This window comes from Heterodontus francisci, chromosome 11 (genome assembly GCF_036365525.1).
Source record: "Heterodontus francisci isolate sHetFra1 chromosome 11, sHetFra1.hap1, whole genome shotgun sequence".
Classification (NCBI taxonomy): Eukaryota; Metazoa; Chordata; class Chondrichthyes; order Heterodontiformes; family Heterodontidae; genus Heterodontus; species Heterodontus francisci.
The window spans coordinates 70,900,658-70,921,198 of record NC_090381.1 but is presented as its reverse complement, the minus strand read 5'-3'; positions in this window follow the sequence as shown (position 1 = coordinate 70,921,198).

The following is a 20,541-nucleotide window of genomic DNA, read 5'->3' as shown; positions in this document are numbered from 1 at the left end:
TTTAAAAACGTCTGCAAACGCGACATGAAGTCCTGTGACATTGATCACAAGTCGTGGGAGTCAGTTGCCAGTGATCGCCAGAGCTGGCAGACAGCCATAAAGGTGGGGCTAAAGTGTGGCATTTCGAAGAGATTTAGCAGTTGGCAGGATAAAAGACAGAAGCGCAAGGGGAGAGCCAACTGTGTAACAGCCCCGACAAACAATTTTATCTGCAGCACCTGTGGAAGAGTCTGTCACTCTGGAATTGGCCTTTATAGCCACTCCAGGCGCTGCTGCACAAACTACTGACCACCTCCAGACGCTTATCCATTGTCTCTCGAGACAAAGAGGCCAAAGAAGAAGCAGGTAAATGTTATATTAAATCATCTGAAGAAATTTGTAGTTATTTATTTTATTTATTTAGAGATACAGCACTGAAACAGGCCCTTCGGCCCACCAAGTCTGTGCCGCCCATCAATCACCCATTTATACTAATCCTACACCAATCCCATATTCCCTACCACATCCCCACAATTCCCCTACCTATACTAGGGGCAATTTACCTATCAACCTGCAAGACTTTGGCTGTGGGAGGAAACCAGAGCATCCGGCAAAAACCCAAGCAATCACAGGGACAACTTGCAAACTCCGCACAGGCAGTACCCAGAATTGAACCCAGGTCACTGGAATTGGGAGGCTGCGGTGCTAACCACTGCGCCAATTCTGTATGACTCACTAATGATGCTTCAGTGTGATTGGTTATGGAGCTACACAGTTGCTTGCCTTGTTCACAAAGGTTCCAGATCCCCTGTAGGGGATGCTGCATCATTTTGGCTCTCGAATTGCAATACTTTCAAGTACAAAACCCCACAAAAAGTCTGTGGGCAAATGCAAGAGTAATGAATGGCTACTGTCGTTGATTCACCACTGACTGCAAAATCCAGCCCATTGATCATCAATGAAGAGAAATCTAGAAGCAGGTATTTGCAGAGTTTGAAACAGTTATCAGGCAAGCACAAGGTGAGTGTGTTTGACATATTAGGCAGGAAATTGCAGGTAAACTTACAAAATCACAGCATCACCAACATAACAAAATATCTTACAAAGCTCGGTAGCCTGTGACGCTATCAATTAGATTTCTCCAATCCTTGTTTTCCCGTATTCTAACTGTCCCAATACATCTTAAAATCCATTAGTTCCAGTCATCTCAAAATACATTGTTCATTGTGACAACAGTAGTCTCTTAGGACACAACTTTTGACTTTGGTGGGTAAATACATAAAACTAGATTGGATGCCCATTACTCACCCTACCCGATTCTCCATTCCATTGACTTTAGTTATCTGGTTTCCTTATTTAAGGAAGGATGTAAATTTGTTGGAGGTGGTTCAGAGGAGGTTTACTAGATTGAAACCTGGAAAGAGCGGGTTGTCTTATAAGGAAAGGTTGGACACACTGGGCTTGTTTTCACTGGAGTTTAGAAGAGTGAGGGGAGACTTGATTGAATAAAATATATAAGATAATAAACGGTGTTAACAAGGTGGATGTGGAAAGGATGTTTCCTCTTGTGGGTGAGTCCAGAACTAGGAGGCACTGTTTTAAAATTAAGGGTCGCCCTTTTAGGACAGAGATGAGGAGAAATCTTCTCTCTCAGAGGGTTGTGCGACTTTGGAACTCTCTGCCTTATAAGTTGGTGGAGACGGGGTCATTGAATAATTTTAAGGTGCAGGTAGATAGATTCTTGTTAGGCAAGGGAATCAAAGATTATTGGGGATAGGTGGGAGTGTGGAATTCGAGACACAAACAGATCATACATGATCTTATTGAATGGCGGAGCAGGCTTGAGGGGCTGAATGACCTACTTCTGCTCCTAATTTATATGGTCATATGTTCATACGGTTGCAGGATCACTGACCTTTCTCAGTGGCAGTTTCCCAGTGGAGAACAGTGACGCTGATAGGAAATCATATATATAAATCACACAACCCAGGAAAATGATTGGGGATAGCAACAGGATTGGTGTTGTGGGTGGAAATCCTACCCTGATGGACCTCTGGTAGCGATATTGCCCCAGAAGAAAATATAGGCCTCTCCGTCTCACTCTCTCTCTCTCTCTCTCACACACAAACACACATACACAGACAAGGGTGAAATGGCACGTTGCCATGCCGCCGCAATATTCCTTGTGGCGGCCCAGGATAATGAGCCAGTCAGACACCCCCCCACAATCATGTGGACGGGACGGGCTCTCTGACATTAGCAATGGCGTCAGTTGCCTGTGTTCAGGTGCTGGCGCCATTTTTAAAGGACAGCCAGTCCTGCCGGGTCATTTGAATTTTTAAAGGGCTATCCCCCCACAATGTACCGCCGATAAATCTGTCGCCCCTTCCCCCAGTAACAGTTAAATTCAACATTTGCTCTCTCCCCCCAAAACACTTACTTTCAAGACTTGACCTTCCCCCCCACCCCCCGCCCCCAAACTGATCAAAGTGCAGAGGTCTCCCCTACTCACCCTCCCCTACACTAGTAATTTGCATTACAGCCTGTCCCCTCCCCACCACTGCCCTAAAAATCATAAGTTCCCCCCTTCCCCACCACGGTGGTGCCTGCTTTCCCTGGAAGGGAAAGTAAAGGCACGTAAGTGCCAGCTGCCGCTCGGAAGATCACAGCCCGAAGGTAAAATTGCTGTTTATGCAAATGTATTCATTTCATTATTTAAATATGTTAATCCGGGTTGCATCACTCAGCAGCCATGGAGCTTCGCCGCTGCCTAGAAGATCGGGCCTGGCACTCCCGGCGTCGGGCTCTGTGGCAGGCCACTGCCAGAACGATATTCTGGACTCCCCCCCGCCGTGGAGCCTGACCTTCGGAGCTCAGTAAAATCCTGGCTACATTTTCCTCTTTTTTTCTTTAAAAGACCACTGGCTACATCACTCAACAACTAATTCCCATGTGAGCTGCACACACTGGGCTGGATTTTGTTCTCCCCCAGGCGTCAGGTTCCGTGGCAGGGGGTAGGCGGGGGTGGGCGATGCCTGAAGATGGCTCCAGATGAGCCCGCCACGTACCTCAATGCCAGGAGGCCCCGGCCTGATCCTCCTGGTGACAGCGCGGCTCCGTGCTGGCCCCCTGCTGCTGGGCAACGGGACCACAATTTAAATATTCAAATTAATAAAATTAATAAATTTACATAGACTTACCTGCGATCTTGAGGGCCGGCACTCCCGCACCTTCAGATCCCCGTCCAGGGAAACATGGCACCACACTGGTGGGGAGGGGGGAGGAGGTAAGTTTGTCAGTGCGGGGGGGGATAGGGGGGTGCAAAATGTGGTCAAGTATATATATGGATGCAGGCGATGGTGGGGATGGTTTGGAGGAGGGGATGTTCAGATGTAAAAGGTAAGTGTTTGGGGACAGAAAAGGGCAAATATTTATTGCAATTGTTATTGGGGGTTGGGAAAGGGGCGTTAGAAATTAATTTATTTAGTTTTGTGGGGTAGGACTTTAAAGATTTAAATTGGGCGGGAGGGCTGGTTGCCCTTTACAAATGGCGCCAGCGCCTGCGCACAGGCAGCTGACACCATTGCCAGGGTCGGACAGCCCTCCCCTTCCAGGTGATTGAGGGTGGGGGGGGGAGCAGGCCACCCCGGCTATTTAAATGAGTCACTACGCTTGAGATTGCAGCAGCTCTTTGGCATGTGGCCCGCAATAGTGGGCCGCCACTTGTGAGATCACCGTTGAGATTGGCAACGGGATCTTAAAATACAACCCACTGTGCACTCTCCAGAATTGGTACCTTAAAATTGAACTGGGGTTCCCCTACTGGCTTAGTACCCTGATTTGCATATTGTGAGTAGCCTTCTGCTTGAGACAGGATGGAGCCTGTGTCACCCATGTAAAGACCCCAGTGAAAATACGTGCAGTCAGATTGAGAGTGGGAAGGGAAGGGAAGGGAAGGGAAGGGAGTAGTCGGTCCAGCCCTGTAATCTATGGAATGCTGATATCCTATTCCTGCTCAAAAATGGGAATGAAAATCGACTCCACCCTCTCTCTCCCTCTCTCACCTTCAGGTATTTCTGACGTTGATAGAATCAGAAGTTGTAACAAGCATGTAGCTCTGCCGAAGAGCCGGCATAGACACAACAGGTCAAATGGCATTTTTCTGTGCTGCATCATTCTATGATTCTATGCTGTCGTCATGTGCAATTCAATATTGCAAAAGTCGCCTCAAACAGACATTAGGCCCATATGCAATTTGTGTATGCAAAACGGAATAATGCCTATTTCAGGCAAACACACTAGATACCTATGGAGGAGCCATTACTAAAATAGCTCGGGGTGCACTTCCAGGGGTGGAATTTAATCAGCCCTCCTGGAGACAGGTTAGGAGGCGGGGGGGGGGTGTTGATCCATGGAACTGTGACGGAAGGTGGGACGGGGCATGGGGGGTGGTGGTGCCGTCGCCTTCCTATCACACGATAATAAAGTTGGGGATGGGAAAGGCCAAATATGGCCTTCCCACCCAGAGGTCAATCAGTCACCACTTAAGGGCCTCTTGCCGCCATGAGGATCCTCTGGCACGTGGGGAGGTCGCCCAGTGATACAAGGCAACCTCCCTGCGGGCTTGGGGGGGCCTCCTCCGTGAGCAATCTGTGGTGCATGCAGGGCCCCCAGCAGCAATGCCTGCCCCCTCCATTAATCCACCCCCCCCCCCCGCCCTCAATGCCCACCCACCCCTCACCAGGGCCAGTCTGGCAGGCCCTGGCGACCGCGCCTCATTTACCTTTGCTCTGGGGTTCCAGCACTGAGCCTGGTCCAAGGCCTCCTCTAGTACCAGCAGTGACCACAGCTCCCATTTGCAGCTCTGGAAGGCTTAAAGGGTCGGGGATCCTGGTGCCGTGCAGTTAATTGCCCAAGCGCTGCCGAATTGCACCGGGGGTCTCCAAAGGACTGAGGCTGGGTTCCCTCGCCTTTTTGCCCCAGTGTCAGGACCCCCATTGGCTCAACTAAATTCAGCCTCCAGTGTGGATGAGCTCACACATGCCACCCAACATATTGGACCCTTCGGTGCCTGTTTTATGTTAAGAAAATGGGCAGAGTGAAATCCAATTCGTAGACCATGGCTTTTAATAAGATACATAGATTTGGATGATAGTTTTTGCTCCTTTATGTAGGAAAACTTCCAGTTCTAAAATGGATTTGGAGGATAACTAGCATGCAAGAAAGGCAAGAGTAAAGAATCCACAATGGCTGTGCAGGAATGTATCATTTAAAAGACAAATGTTGACTTATCAGTAATAATGGGATTTATTTCTTTCTAACAGTCAAAACAGGTAATAAAAATGAATAAAGCGGGTAGTTTGTTGAGTGTTTCAATTATATTTTATGTCTATATTTGTTCAAAACGGTGCATTACTTGCAAATAATGTATTTGCGCAGCCACAAGTAAATTGTTTCTTTAATTAAGACTCCACATAGATAACACATTCCATTCCCAGTGGAGATGATTCAAATGACTTTCAGAATAACAGCACGATTCCTCCTGTTGCTGTGGTAACGTTTTTGGCTTACTGTTCTGTGTAATTTATAGTAAGATATACACCCATATAAAATAATATTGAGTTCACAAAACCTCCAAAATATAATAGCATTTTATTTCGATAAGAGGTGGTATCTTGGCATCTCGAATAAATTGTGGTTCTGAAATTTACAGCAAAGGTAGATCTGGGGTAGAATGGAACTTAGCCCGCCAACTGCCAATGTCTCTGGCCTTGTTGACAGGTTATTAGATATTTTGATCAGATACCTGCACCATAAGCAGCACAATGACAATACCACCTGACTGGGGTTTCACTGCAGGCCCTTGCTGCAGCATCAGCAGTCCCAGACTTTTTTTTCAAAAAGTGTCATTTGCTTTTTCTGTCTGCTTCAGTAATGCTTTGTGAAACCGACCATTAAAATTCTCAAACTCCACCTGCCACCATGGTCCTATCAATGCCAAGGCAGGGATTAATATTCATACATAGAACATAGAACATAGAACAGTACAGCACAGTACAGGCCCTTCGGCCCACGATGTTGTGCCGAACCTTTAACCTACTCTAAGATCAAACTAACTACCTACCCTTCATTCTACTATCGTCCATGTACCTATCCAAGAGTCGCTTAAATGTCCCTAATGTATCTGCTTCTACTACCATCGCTGGCAGCGCATTCCTCGCACCCACCACTCTCTGTGTCAAGAACCTACCTCTGACATCTCCCCTAAAACTTTCTCCAATCACCTTAAAATTATGCCCCCTGGTGATAGCCCTTTCCACCCTGGGAAAAAGTCTCTGGCTATCCACTCTATCTATGCCTCTCATCATCTTGTACCCCTCTATCAAGTCACCTCTCATCCTTCTTCGCTCCAATGAGAAAAAGCCCTAGCTCCCTCAATCTTTCTTCGTAAGACATGCCCTCCAGTCCAGGCAGCATCCTGGTAAATCTCCTCTGCACCCTCTCTAAAGCTTCCACATCCTTCCTATAATGAGGCGACCAGAACTGAACACAATATTCCAAGTGTGGTCGAACCAGGGCCTTATAGAGCTGCAGCATAACCTCGTGGCTCTTAAACTCAAGCCCCTTGTTAATGTAAACCAACACACCATACGCTTTCTTAACAACCCTATCAACTTGGGTGGCGACTTTGAGCGATCTATGGACATGGACCCCAAGATCCCTCTGTTCCTCCACACTACCAAGAATCCTGTCTTTAAGCCTGTATTCTGCATTCAAATTCGACCTTCCAAAATGAATCACTTCACACTTTTTCAGGTTGAACTCCATCTGCCACTTCTCAGCCCAGCTCTGCATCCTGTCAATGTCCCGTTGCAACCTACAACAGCCTTCCACACTCTCCACAACTCCAGCAACCTTCGTGTCATCGGCAAACTTGCTAACCCAGCCTTCCGCTTCCTCATCCAAGTCATTTATAAAAATCACAAAGAGCAGAGGTCCCAGAACAGATCCCTGCGGAACACCACTGGTCACCGAGCTCCAGGCTGAATACTTTCCATCGACTACCACCCTCTGTCTTCTATGGACCAGCCAATTTTGTATCCAGACAGCCAACTTTCCCTGTATCCCATGCCTCCTCACTTTCTGAATGAGCCTACCATGGGGAACCTTATCAAACGCCTTGCTAAAATCCATATACACCACATCCACTGCTCTTCCTTCATCAATGTGTTTTGTCACATCTTCAAAGAATTCAGTCAGGCTGGTGAGGCATGACCTGCCTCTCACAAAGCCATGCTGACTGTCTCTAATCAAACCATGCTTTTCCAAATAATCATAAATCCTGTCTCTCAGAATCCTCTCCAATAATTTGCCCACTACTGATGTAAGACTGACTGGTCTATAATTCCCAGGGTTATCCCTATTCCCTTTCTTGAACAAGGGAACAACATTTGCCACCCTCCAATCATCCGGTACTACTCCAGTGGACAGTGAGGATGCAAAGATCATCACCAAAGGCGCAGCAATCTCTTCCCTCGCTTCCCGTAATATCCTTGGGTATATCCCGTCTGGCTCTGGGGACTTATCTGTCCTCATATCATTCAAAATTTCCAGCACATCCTCCCTTTTAACCTCAACCTGTTCGAGCATATCAGCCTGTTCCACGCTGTCCTCACAAATGACCAGGTCCCTCTCACTAGTGAATACTGAAGCAAAGTATTCATTTAGGACCTCCCCTACCTCCTCCGACTCCAGGCACAAGTTCCCTCCACTATCCCTGATCGGCCCTACCCTCACTCTGGCCATCCTCTTGTTCCTCACATAAGTGTAGAACGCCTTGGGATTTTCCTTAATCCTATGCACCGACTTTTTCATGTCCCCTTCTAGCTCTCCTAAGTCCATTCTTCAGTTCCTTCCTGGCTACCTTGTAACCCTCTAGAGCTCTGTCTGATCCTTGCTTCCTCAACCTTAAGTAAGCTTCCTTCTTCCTCTTGACTAGCTGTTCCACATCTCTTGTCATCCAAGGATCCTTCACCCTACCATCTCTTCCTTGCCTCATCGGGACAAACCTATCCAGCAGTCGCAGCAAGTGCTCCCTAAACAACCTCCACATTTCTGTCGTGCATTTCCCTGAGAACATCTGTTCCCAATTTATGCTCCCCAGTTCCTGCCTAATAGCATTGTAATTCCCCCTCCCCCAATTAAATATTTTCCCATCCTGTCTGCTCCTGTCCCTCTCCATGACTATAGTAAAGGTCAGGGAGTTGTGATCACTATCACCGAAATGCTTTCCCACCGAGAGATCTGCCACCAGGCCTGGCTCGTTGCCAAGCACCAAGTCCAACATAGCCTCCCCTCTAGTCGGCCTATCTACATATTGAGTCAGGAAACCTTCCTGGACGCACCTGACAAAAACTGCTCCATCCAAACTATTTGCACTAAGGAGGTTCCAATCAATATTAGGGAAGTTGAAGTCACCCATGACAATAACCCTGTTACTTCTGCACCTTTCCAAAATCTGCCTCCCAATCTGTTCCTCCGTGTCTCTGTTGCTATTGGGGGGTCTATAGAAAACTCCCAACAAAGTGACTGCTCCTTTCCTGTTTCTGACTTCCAACCATAATGACTCAGTAGACAAACCCTCCTCGACGACCTCCCTTTCTGCAGCTGTGATACTATCCCTGATTAGCAATGCCACTCCCCCACCTCTTTTACCTCCCTCCCTATTCCTTTTGAAACATCTAAACCCCGGAACATCCAACATCCATTCCTGCCCCTGTGATACCCACGTCTCGGTAATGGCCACAACATCGTAGCTCCAAGTACTGATCCATGCTCTAAGTTCCTGTGGGTGGGTGGGTAGACTCGGTCTGCTCCAAAAGGTGATGGTCATGAAAGGTGTTAAATAAATGCAAGTCTTTCTTCTTCTTTCTATTTATCATAGGCAGTTACCTCATCATTAAATCTCTCAGTGAAAACTGCAAAAAATTTTATTATGCACTTGCAAATTTGTCAATGTTTTCTTTAGAAATGTGCTTACGATTTTGCTACATCAAATATGTAAAGGAAGCCCTTCCGAAATGAGTTATTACCGTCCACCAGCTCCTCTGACTGTTCACCCTATTCTCTTGATGCTCACCACACTCTCAGTATTTGCCATCTTTATTTACTAATTATAGGAAATGGGTATTGTGCAGCATTGTTTAATAAAAACTCTTCAAGCTGTGATTATTTTAAATAACTTTCACTTTACTGAAAGGCACTGAAACATATTGATAATTCACAGTGGTACTTTTCGAAACAAGACAAGTTTTTAGAAAGTTCACTTCACAGAAACCATACAACAATCCCGATATTTTATTATGAAACAAGCCAGGCAACTCTCTGCATGTGTTATATCAGATTGTGTATAATTATGATGAAAGTACACTCACTAGTATAGTTGTCAGAGTTCACAGTCTGAAACAGAAAGGATAATTTCTAAGAAGTTCAATAACATTAATATTCAATGAAACATTATTCTTGAAGAGTGTACAATATGCTAACTGTAATAAAAATAATTACAGATAAAAAATGTCACTGTTACCATACCCTAAACATATCATAGAATTCTTCTCAAAATAAATGAAAATATCCTTGTTGTAGACATATTTAAACACATTCTTGTTGGAACGTTACCAACAACCAATTAACAAAGATTTGCAATTGGTACAGTATTACTAATAACTCACAAATAAACAACTTATTGAAACTCTAATAATTAAGTCAGTTCTATCTTTAGAGTATTCACATTCATTTCCATTTAAAACTCAGACTGCTGTCAGGTGCAGAGAAATCATAATATTCCAGAATAAAGCTACTCAAATGTCAGCTCTATTACCATATCAGCTTGTCCTGCTAAACCATTAAAAATCTTCAACAAAATGGAGTAGATTTCGACCTAGTTGTAATAGTGTAAAGCGGGTGATAGCAAGTCAGCAGCCTGTTTTACATCTATCCCAATTTTTATTTTCATAGAGGTTAACTTGTTATCACCCATTTTACAATATCATAAAATGTCAGAATTACCTTGAATATGTTTAATTTTAATTTTGCTCATCTTGCTTTCACTTTTGTTTTTCTCCTCTCACCATTCTGCCTGTCTTTCACTTAGGATTTTAATGTTTATTTGTGAGTATTTAGTATTTAAGTATCCTGGTCTAATTTATTAATTTACTTTCTGAGTTTCAATATTTCGTTGAAACAATTCGCCTATGACTCCTCCATTCTCAATAGTTTGATCAGGTCACATTATTGGAGTGACTAGGATTTACTAGGATGTTGCCTGGTATGGAAGGAAGGTCTTACGAGGAAAGGCTGAGGGACTTGGGGTTGTTTTCGTTAGAGAGAAGGAGGAGGAGAGGTGACTTAATAGAGACATACAAGATAATCAGAGGGTTAGATAGGGTGGATAGTGAGAGTCTTTTTCCTCGGATGATGATGGCAAACACGAGGGGACATAGCTTTAAGTTGAGGGGTGAAAGATATAGGACAGATGTCAGAGGTAGTTTCTTTATGCAGAGAGTAGTAGGGGCGTGGAACGCCCTGCCTGCAACAGTAGTAGACTCGCCAACTTTAAGGGCATTTAAGTGGTCATTGGATAGACATATGGATGAAAATGGAATAGTGTAGGTCAGATGGTCGGCGCAACATCGAGGGCCGAAGGGCCTGTACTGCGCTGTAATGTTCTAATGTTCTAATGACTAGTTCAAACTGTTAAATTAAAGCTAGGCTGACATGTAGCTTCAAATAAGCTTGCTTGCTCAGTGAGATAACTTGTTAGCTGTGCAGGCAGTAGATCACCACTGAAATGATTTCTCTCGGAGCATTTTAGCAGTGAGTTTCTTATCTCCTCTATCTCCGTACTTTGTATTGATCAATTTAGCCTTCCAGTGAGTTACACTGTTCTATGGTGTTGTCACAGTCCTGTAGTTTTTTTTGGAACATGCGGTTTGCCTTCAAGGTTTGCTGAGGATCAGTATTGCTTTAAGAACCAGCAAGCCTCAGGAGTTATAGAAAGGTGCATTTTCAGTTGCTATTAGAAACAGCCATTTGGAGACTGTGATTCAAAGGGTGCATTCTCGTTACCATAGATATAGCCACTGGGAGTGAGTCTGATGCAATACATTTGTTACAATTCCATTTTGAACTGGCTTTTAGTGGAGACAGTTTGTCCTAACAGGCATAGACACAGAGGACGCAGCTGTGATGAGCACACCTGAAAAGGAGCTCTCAACCATTTAAACTGAAGGAAGAGGATTTTAGTCTGTTTATTATTATCTCTCAAAATTCTAAAAAAAAAGGCAAGCCAAAACAGAGATCTCTGGTAATTTAAATTGAAGAAAGGGAAGTTAGACTGTGATAATCTTTTATCCCTCAAAAACTCTAAAGTCAGATTGATTCTGTTGAAAGTGTTTGCAAGTCGTTAATTGTTGAAGTTCGCTGGAGAAGGGAAGCAACATTCTGTGAGGACTTTGAGCAACAACCTGTGAGGACTTTGAGCAACATCCTGTGAGGACTTCAAGCAACATTGGACTGTAAGTTTGCAAGGACTCTATTTTTTTCTATTTATGTTGTTTATATCTTCATAGTGTTTAAGAATTTAGTTCTTCTAATTAAAGAGTTAATTTATTGATGTAAAGACACCTGGTCTTTCATTCGGGGGGGGGGGGGGGGGTGGGTTAATAGATGGTACAATTTGGTTCGGTCTTTCTTTAATTTGGAAAGTTTTTTATATGATCTGTTAAGCAATCTGTGGAGCGATGGGATTGAACTATCAGTGTGTCTCTCCCACCACAATCAGAATCATATATTTTGATTGGGGGGCTTTGGCATGAGCAGTCGGTCGTAACATATTTATTGGGGGCTTAGCCAATCTGTGGAATGATGGGATTGAATTAACAGTGCATTGGTCCCACCACAATCAGAATCATATATTTTGATTGGAGGTTTTGACAGGAGCGGTCGGTCGTAACATATTTATTAGGGGCTCGTCCGGGATTTGAATAACATATTTATTGGGGGCTCATCCTGGGATTTGAATAACATATTAATTGTGGACTCACTCAAGATTTGAATCACATATTAATTGGGTTTATGGATTTAAATCATATCTTAATTGGGGGCTCGCTCGCAGCTGAATCATATTTAATTCAGTGGCTCAAATCTGGGATCAGAACCAGACAAATTAGGAGGACTCACAATTGGCATCAGATTAATTACTCTCGAGTCTGGAATCTTATCAATTGGAAACTTGATTTTTGGGATCTAAATCTGACACCAATTACAAAAAAATTAAAAGAACCAGGTCTCTTGTATAATAAGGTACGGTCTATACCATTGTTGTGGCATTATTGGCTGTAGCAGAGTTTTTGGGAAAGCAAAATGTTTCCCTGAGTGATTTGATAATTTTAACAAAGAACAAATTAAAAGAATTAGCAGCGAAATTGGGGTTGGGATTGAAATCAGGTGCCAAAAAGCAGAGATAATTGACATAATAGCCAAACAGCTGGAATGAGTAGAAGAAGATGATGATGATGATGATACAGATGAAGGGCAATACGAGGAACAAGAAAGGGAATATGAGAGACATGAAGGTAATAGGTCCGAGACTGATGCAGTGGAATTAGCTAGGATTCAGTTAGAAATGAAAAAACTGGAGCTTCAGCAGGAAAGAGAAATGAAAAAATTTGAGGCAGAAGAAGAATTAAGAAAACTTGAATTGGAGGAAAGGGAGAAAGAGAGAGCATTTCAGAGATAAAGTGAAAAAGAGAGGGAATTTAAGTTAAAAGAGCTGGAACTAAGCCAAAATGGTAGTCTTGAATCCAGGGAAAATTCGGGTCACCAAGCATCTGAATTTAGATCAGGACCCAGCGGCACAGTGGCGCAGTGGTTAGCACGGCAGCCTCCAGCGACCCGGGTTCAATTCTGGGAACTGCCTGTGCGGAGTTTGCAAGTTCTCCCTGTGTCTGCGTGGGTTTCCTCCGGGTGCTCCAGTTTCCTCCCACAAGCCAAAAGACTTGCTGGTTGATAGGTTAATTGGCCATTATAAATTGCCCCTAGTATAGGTAGGTGGTAGGGAAATATAGGGACAGGTGGGGATTTGGTAGGAATATGGAATTAGTGTAGGATTAGTATAAATGGGTGGTTGATGGTCGGCACAGACTCGGTGGGTCGAAGGGCCTGTTTCAGTGCTATATCTCTAAACTAAACTAAATTTATACAAGCTCTTCCTAAGTTCGAGGAAAGGGACGTAGAGGCATTTTTCATATCTTTTGAAAAAATAGCCAAACAGATGAAATGGCCGAAAGAAAGCAGACGTTGCTCATTCAGGGCAGGCTGGTAGGCAGAGCTCATGAAGCTTATGCCATGCTTCCTGAAGAGGCTTCTGCAGATTATGAGATGGCAAAAAAGGCTATTCTCTCTGCGTATGAGTTAGTCCCTGAAGCTTACCATCAGAAGTTTAGGAACTTATGGAGATTGACTGGACTTTAGAATTTAAGAAGGTGAAGCAAATGAATTTTGACAGTTGGATACGGGCATTAAAGATAGAAACCACATATGAGAACCTTCCAGAATTGATTCTCTTAGAAGAGTTTAAAAACTCCATTCCTTCAGCAGTGAGAACTCATATAGATAACCTGAAAGTTTTGAAAGCTAGGCAAGCAGCAGAGACTGCTCATGATTTTGAGCTTGTGAATAAGCCAACCTATTTAGTCCGTCACTCCCATAAACCCGAGAAGGATGGAAAGTGGGAGAGTGAAAGGAAGGCAAGTAGCCGGGGACAAGAAGGAACAGCTGGGAATATCCCAGGATCACCTCCTCAGGTCAGAAAGGAAGATGCTGACGGTAGAAGTGAGGTTCACAAGCGAAAGTGTTATCATTGCAACAAAACGGGTCATCAGAGTGCTGGAAATTGTGAGGTAAACCCATTGGACTTGTTGCAAAGTTAGTGCAGAGGAAAAGACTCTGAGAGTATAGCAGACCAGGCTATAGCTTTAACGACAGCTGTGAATGTGAAACCAGGTACTAAAACTAAGAGGAGTGTAGAGGTTAAGAATAAAATACCTGAGAGTTATAATGAATTTTTGTCAAAGGGGAGAGTAACTCCTTATCCTGTAAGTGAGGCAGGAAAACCTATCACTATACTCAAGGCTACAGGAGTAACCCAAACACTCTTGCTGGGGAAAGATATGAGGTTTCCACCAGACAGCGCCTTGAACGCTAAAGTTTTAGTTAATGGAATTGGCGGGGTGTGTATAACCGTACCTTTGTATAAAGTACGCTTAGAGAGTGATTTAATAACTGGGGTAGTAACTGTAGGTGTTGTTCACAGTTTACCAGGAAAGGGAATTGATCTACTCCTAGTAAATGATTTGGCTGGATCCAAAATATCAGTTTCTCCTATGGTTACAGAGGAACTATGTGAAATTTATGAAACGGAGCATGTTCCAAGAGTATTTCCTGCATGTGTAGTTACCCGAGCAATGGCTAAACAGGATCCATTGTCAGAGGTAAAAGGGGCACCACAAATAGATAATCAGGCATCTGAAACATTATTTGGGGATTTAGATAATCCAAATGAGATGTTTAACAGATTGTTTATCATTGCAGCACAGCAAGCTGATCCAGAGATATACCAAATAGCACAGACGGTTCTGTCAAAAGCTGAGGTGAAAGGAGTTCCGGAAGGCTATTATATGGCAAACGGGGTTTTGAGGAGGAAATGGAGACCGCCTCACAGACCTGCCAATGAAGACTGGACAGTTGTTGAACAGATAGTGGTACCACCTAAATATCGGCAAGGATTATTCAGGTTAGCACACGACATTCCTTTTTCAGGACATAGAGGAATTCGGAAGACCAAATCACACATATGCGAACATTATTACTGGCCAGGTCATACAAAGGATGTGAGACAATTTTGTCTGGCATGCCACACCTGTCAAATGGTGGGGAAACCACAACCTACCATTACACCAGGCAATGAGGTGTTAGTGTTGTTACCATCACAGGGAGAACCAGTGAAAGCATGGTTCAGTGGCCCAAATAGAGTGATCAAAGGAGTGGGTAAGGTACATTACATGATTGACAATCCTGATCGCCAGATGAAGAACTGGTCATGTCACATTAATTTGCTTAAACCATATTACCACAGGGAGGAGGATAAGCCAGTACAGGTATGTCAGGTAATCGAGACTGTGGAGAAGGAAAAGGATAGTGAGGATGAGGCAGACGTAGGCCTAGGGAATTCTCAGATAGAACCTCCAACTATCCCATTAGCGAATGCAGAATGGCGAAGAAAATTAAACAATAGGCTTTTACAATTAGAGGCAAAACAGCGTGACGTCGTAACCAGGGTTTTCAAAAAGTTTGTAAGGACCAGGATGTACAACCTTAGCCACACATGATGTGGGTATAAGGGGAGCCATTCCTTTAAAACAACATCCTTGTTGCTTAGGTCCAGACAGACAGGCCCAAGAGGAAGCAGAGGTACAATGCATGCTGAAGGGCAGCTTAGATGAACCTAGTCAGGACAGCTGTAATTCGCAGGTGGTCTTGATGGCTAAACCTGATGGGACGGCTCAAACTTGCATAGACTCGAGAAAAGTCACTGTGGTAAAGAAGGCAGACTCCTACCCAAATTCTCATTTAAAGGACTGTATGGACACAATGTGTCTTAAAGAGACAGATGTGTTGGAAGGATACTGTCAAATTCCTTTGACACCCCAAGGTAAGAAAAAATGAGCTTGTGTTGCACCGGAAAGGGTTTACCAGTGTCAAGTGATGCCACATAGGTTAAGGGGTACTCAAGAAACTTCGCAAAGTATAATGAACCCAGTAGTGGTCAGTGGTCCTAGCTGTGCAGCTCACCTGGCTTTTTTTATTCATTCATGGGATGTGGGCATCGCTGGCCAGGCCAGCATTTATTGCCCATCCCTAATTGCCCTTGAGAAGGTGGAGGTGAGCTGCCTTCTTGAACCACTGCAATCCATTTGGGGTAAGTACACCCACAGTGCTGTTAGGAAGGGAGTTCCAGGATTTTGACCCAGCGACAGTGAAGGAACGGCGATATAGTTCCAAGTCAGGATGGTGTGTGACTTGGAGAGGAACTTGCAGGTGGTGGTGTTCCCATGCATTTGCTGCCCTTGTCCTTCTAGTTGGTAGAGGTCACACGTTTGGAAGGTGCTGTCTAAGGACCCTTGGTGCATTGCTGCAGTGCATCTTGTAGAGGGTACACACTGCTGCCAGTGTGCGTCGGTGGTGGAGGGAGTGAATGTTTGTAGATGGAGTGCCAATCAAGCGGGCTGCTTTGTCCTGGATGGTATCGAGCTTCTTGAGTGTTGTTGGAGCTGCACCCATCCAGGCAAGTGGAGAGTATTCCATCACACTCCTGACTTGTGCCTTGTAGATGGTGGACAGGCTTTGGGGAGACAGGAGGTGAGTTACTCGCCTCAGGATTCCCAGCTTCTGAACTGCTCTTGTAGCCACAGTATTTATATGGCTACTCCAGTTCAGTTTCTGGTCAATGGTAGCCCCTAGGATGTTGATGGTGGGGGATTCAGCGATGGTAATGCCATTGAATGTCAAGGGGAGAAGGTTAGATTCTCTCTTGTTGGAGATGGTCATTGCCTGGCACTTGTGTGGCGCAAATGTTATGTGCCACTTATCAGCCCAAGCCTGGATATTGTCCAGGTCTTGCTGCATTTCTACACGGACTGCTTCAGTATCTGAGGAGTCACGAATGGTGCTGAACATTGTGCAATCATAAGCGAACATCCCCACTTCCAACCTGATGATTGAAGGAAAGTCATTGATGAAGCAGCTGACGATGGTTGGGCCAAGGACACTACCCTGAGGAACTCTTGCAGTGATGTCCTGGAGCTCAGGCTAGGGGTGCGGAAAGTTCTGGAGCACAGGTCTTCAGTACTATTACCGCAATATTGTCAGGGCCCATAGCCTTTGCAGTATCCAGTACCTTCAGTCGTTTCTTGATATCACGCAGAGTGAATCGAATTGGCTGATGTCTGACATTTGTGATGCTGGGGACTTCAGGATGAGGCCGAGATGGATCATCAAATCGGCACTTCTGGCTGAAGATTGTTGCAAATGCTTCAGCCTTATCTTTCGCACTGATATGCTGGGCTCTCCCATCATTGAGGATGGGGATATTTGTGGAGCCATCTCCTCCACTTAATTGTTTAATTGTCCACCACCATTCACAGCTGGATGTGGCAGGACTGCAGAGCTTAGATCTGATCCGTTGGTTATGGGATCACTTAGCACTGTCTATCGCACGCTGCCTACGCAGTTTGGCATGCAAGTAGTCCTGTGTTGTAGCTACACCAGGTTGACATCTCATTTTGAGGTATGCCTGGTGCTGCACCTGGCATGCCCTCCTGCTCTCTTCATTGAACCAGGGTTGGTCTCCTGGCTTGATGGTAATGGTAGAGTGGGGGATATGCCGGGCCATGAGGTTACAGATTGTGGTTGAGTACAATTCTGCTGCTGCTGATGGCCCACAGCGCCTCATGGATGCCCAGTTTTGCATTGCTAGATCTGTTCGAAATCTATTCCATTTAGTACGGTGGTAGTGCCACACAACCCGAAGGAGGGTATCCTCAATGTGAAGGCGGGACATCATCTCCACAAGGACTGTGCGGTGGTCACTCCTACCAATACTGTCATGGACAAATTCATCTGCGGCAGGCAGATTGGTGAGGACGAGATCAAGTATGTTTTCTCCTCTTGTTAGTTCCCTCACCACCGGCCGCATACCCAGTCTAGCAGTTATGTTCTTTAGGACTCGGCCAGTTCGGTCAGTAGTGATGCTACCGAGCCACTCTTGGTGATGGACATTGAAGTCCCCCACCAAGAGTACATTCTTTGCCCTCGCCACCCTCAGTGCTTCCTCCAAGTGCTGTTCAACATTGAGGAGTACCGACTCATCATCTGAGGGAGGTCGGTAGGTGGAAATCAGCAGGAGGTTACCTTGCCCATATTTGACCTGATGCCATGAGACTACGTGGGGTCCAGAGTCGATGTTGAGGACTCCCAGGGCAACTCCCTCCCTACTGTATACCACTGTGCCACCACCTCTGGTGGGTCTGTCCTGTTGGTGGGACAGGACATACCCGGGGATGGTGATGGCAGTGTCTGGGCCATTGTCTGTCAGATATGATTCCGTGAGTATGACTATGTCAGGCTGTTGCTTGACTAGTCTGTGGGACAGCTCTCCCAACTTTGGCACAATAGGGACACTTGGAAGAAAAAAAAACAACTATGCTTGGAAACTTAAAATGGGTTAATTGGAACAACCTTTTGAAAATTTAAAGCCAAAATGTTCTGGTGGAGCTTGTTGCTGTATCTAAACATTTTTTTTAGGAATGTGTAGATCAGTAAATGCGTGAAAAAAAAGTTAGCATTTTTTCAATTTGTATTTTTTTACCCATTGTAATGAAACGCATTTCAGAAATGGCATTTCATTCTGCTAGGGGCGGAGGTGTTACGGTACTGTAGTTTTTTTCAGAATATGCGGTTTGCCTTTAAGGTTTGCTGAGGATCAGTATTGCTTTGAGAACCAGCAAGCCTCAGGAGTTATAGGAAGGTGCATTTTCAGTTGCTGTTAGAAAGAGCCATTTGGAGACTGCAATTCAAAGGGTGCATTCTCTTTACCATAGATGTAGCCCTGGGAGTGAATCTGATGCAATACATTTGTTACAATTCAATGTTGTACTGGCTTTTAGTGGAGACAGTTTGTCCTAACAGACACAGAGGACACAGCTGTGATGAGCACACCCAAAAAAGAGCTCTCAACCATTCCAACTGAAGAAAGAGGATTTTAGTCTGTTTATTATTATCTCTCAAAATTCAAAAAAAAAGTCAAGCCAAAACAGAGATCTCTGGTAATTTAAATTGAAGAAAGGGAAATTAGACTGTGAGAATCAAAAACTCTAAAGTCAGATTGATTCTGTTGCAAGTGTTTGCAAGTTGTTAATTGTTGAAATTCGCTGGAGAAGGAAAGCAACATTCTGTGAGGACTGCGAGTAACATCCTGCGAGGACTTCGAGCAACATTCTGTGAGGAATTCAAGCAATATTGGATTGTAAATTTGCAAGAACTCTAATTTTTTCAATTTTAAATGTTGTTTATATCTTCATAGTATTTAAGAATTTAGTTCTTCTAATTACCGAATTAATTTATTGATTTAAAGACACCTGGTTTGGTTGGTATAAATCGTGGGGTGGGGGGTGGGGGGTGGTTAATAGATGGTACAATTTGGTTGGGTCTTTCTTTAATTTGGAAAGTTTTTAAAATGAAAATAGGCTACATACTGGGAATTGTCAATAGAATGCTTCTAATAATTGGGGCTATCGTGGAAGATCAATAATTACCTAATCTTCAAAGAACAGCTGCTTATATGGTCTATTGGACAACTGTTAATATGACTTACCACTTTCAGCTGAGGCGAGAAAAACTAGAGAGCTAATCTTAACCAAGACTGTAATATACAGGACAAGCTCTGTGATGAGAGATTGTGTTTCGATTTAGAATATTAAAAATTGTTTTCAATTAACATCATTATGATTTTTCTTCCTGTGGGGTCCATTTGGTGTTTCACCACAAGTCATTGATATGTCATGTGGGATGCTATCTGTACATATTAATGGCATGTTAGCTTTTGAATTCATTTTGAGGTCACTTTCTACCTTTACCCTTTGACAGGTATCTGCTTGCTACCATCTCTAGCCATGTGGACAGATCATCTGCTGCCATGCTTCTGTAATAGCACTTTGAAACTATTTGCTAAGAGGTGTCCCACAGTGGTTCAGGATGATGCTTCCTTCAGATTTGTTTCAATTCTTATGCAGAACCCCTGTGCATCTCCTCCCAATATTTGGAATACTAGGGAAAGACAAATGAGGTTAACTGGTCTTTGCTAATATCGCAAAACACACTCATTGCAAAGCATCAGCCAAGCTTAATTTTTGAGCAAGTTGTAAAACAGACTTTTGATTCATTATGAGTGTATTTTGTGCTGCTGGCAAAGACCAACTTCACTCCAAAAACCTCCAAGTAATCAGAGAGAGCTGTAGCAACTGTAACTGCCTGTCAGGGAAGCAAGGGGCAGAAACACTGTGAAAATCACCTGCAATAAAGCAAGCTAGAGCCTCATTAAAATATTTAAGTCGGGGTCCTATGATGTCAATACGACTTCAATGCCATTTTCACTGGAAAGAGTGGAAATAGTGGGCAATGCAACAGGAATGCTTGCAGGCATCCTTATCCTTTCTATAGTGTTTATCAGGCCCAAATCACCTACCTCCAAGGAGCAGTGAGTCAGGAAGCTGTCATAGGCTTGAGCAATATCGTACAGCAAGACCTACAAGAAAATATGAGGACTCTATATACATGCAAGTTGTTATCCTTCCAGGTAAAGAGATTTGAGCATTGGTAGATGAAAGGTCTATATAGTGAAACTTTTAAAATATAATGCACATTTCATTAGATTCGTATATGAGA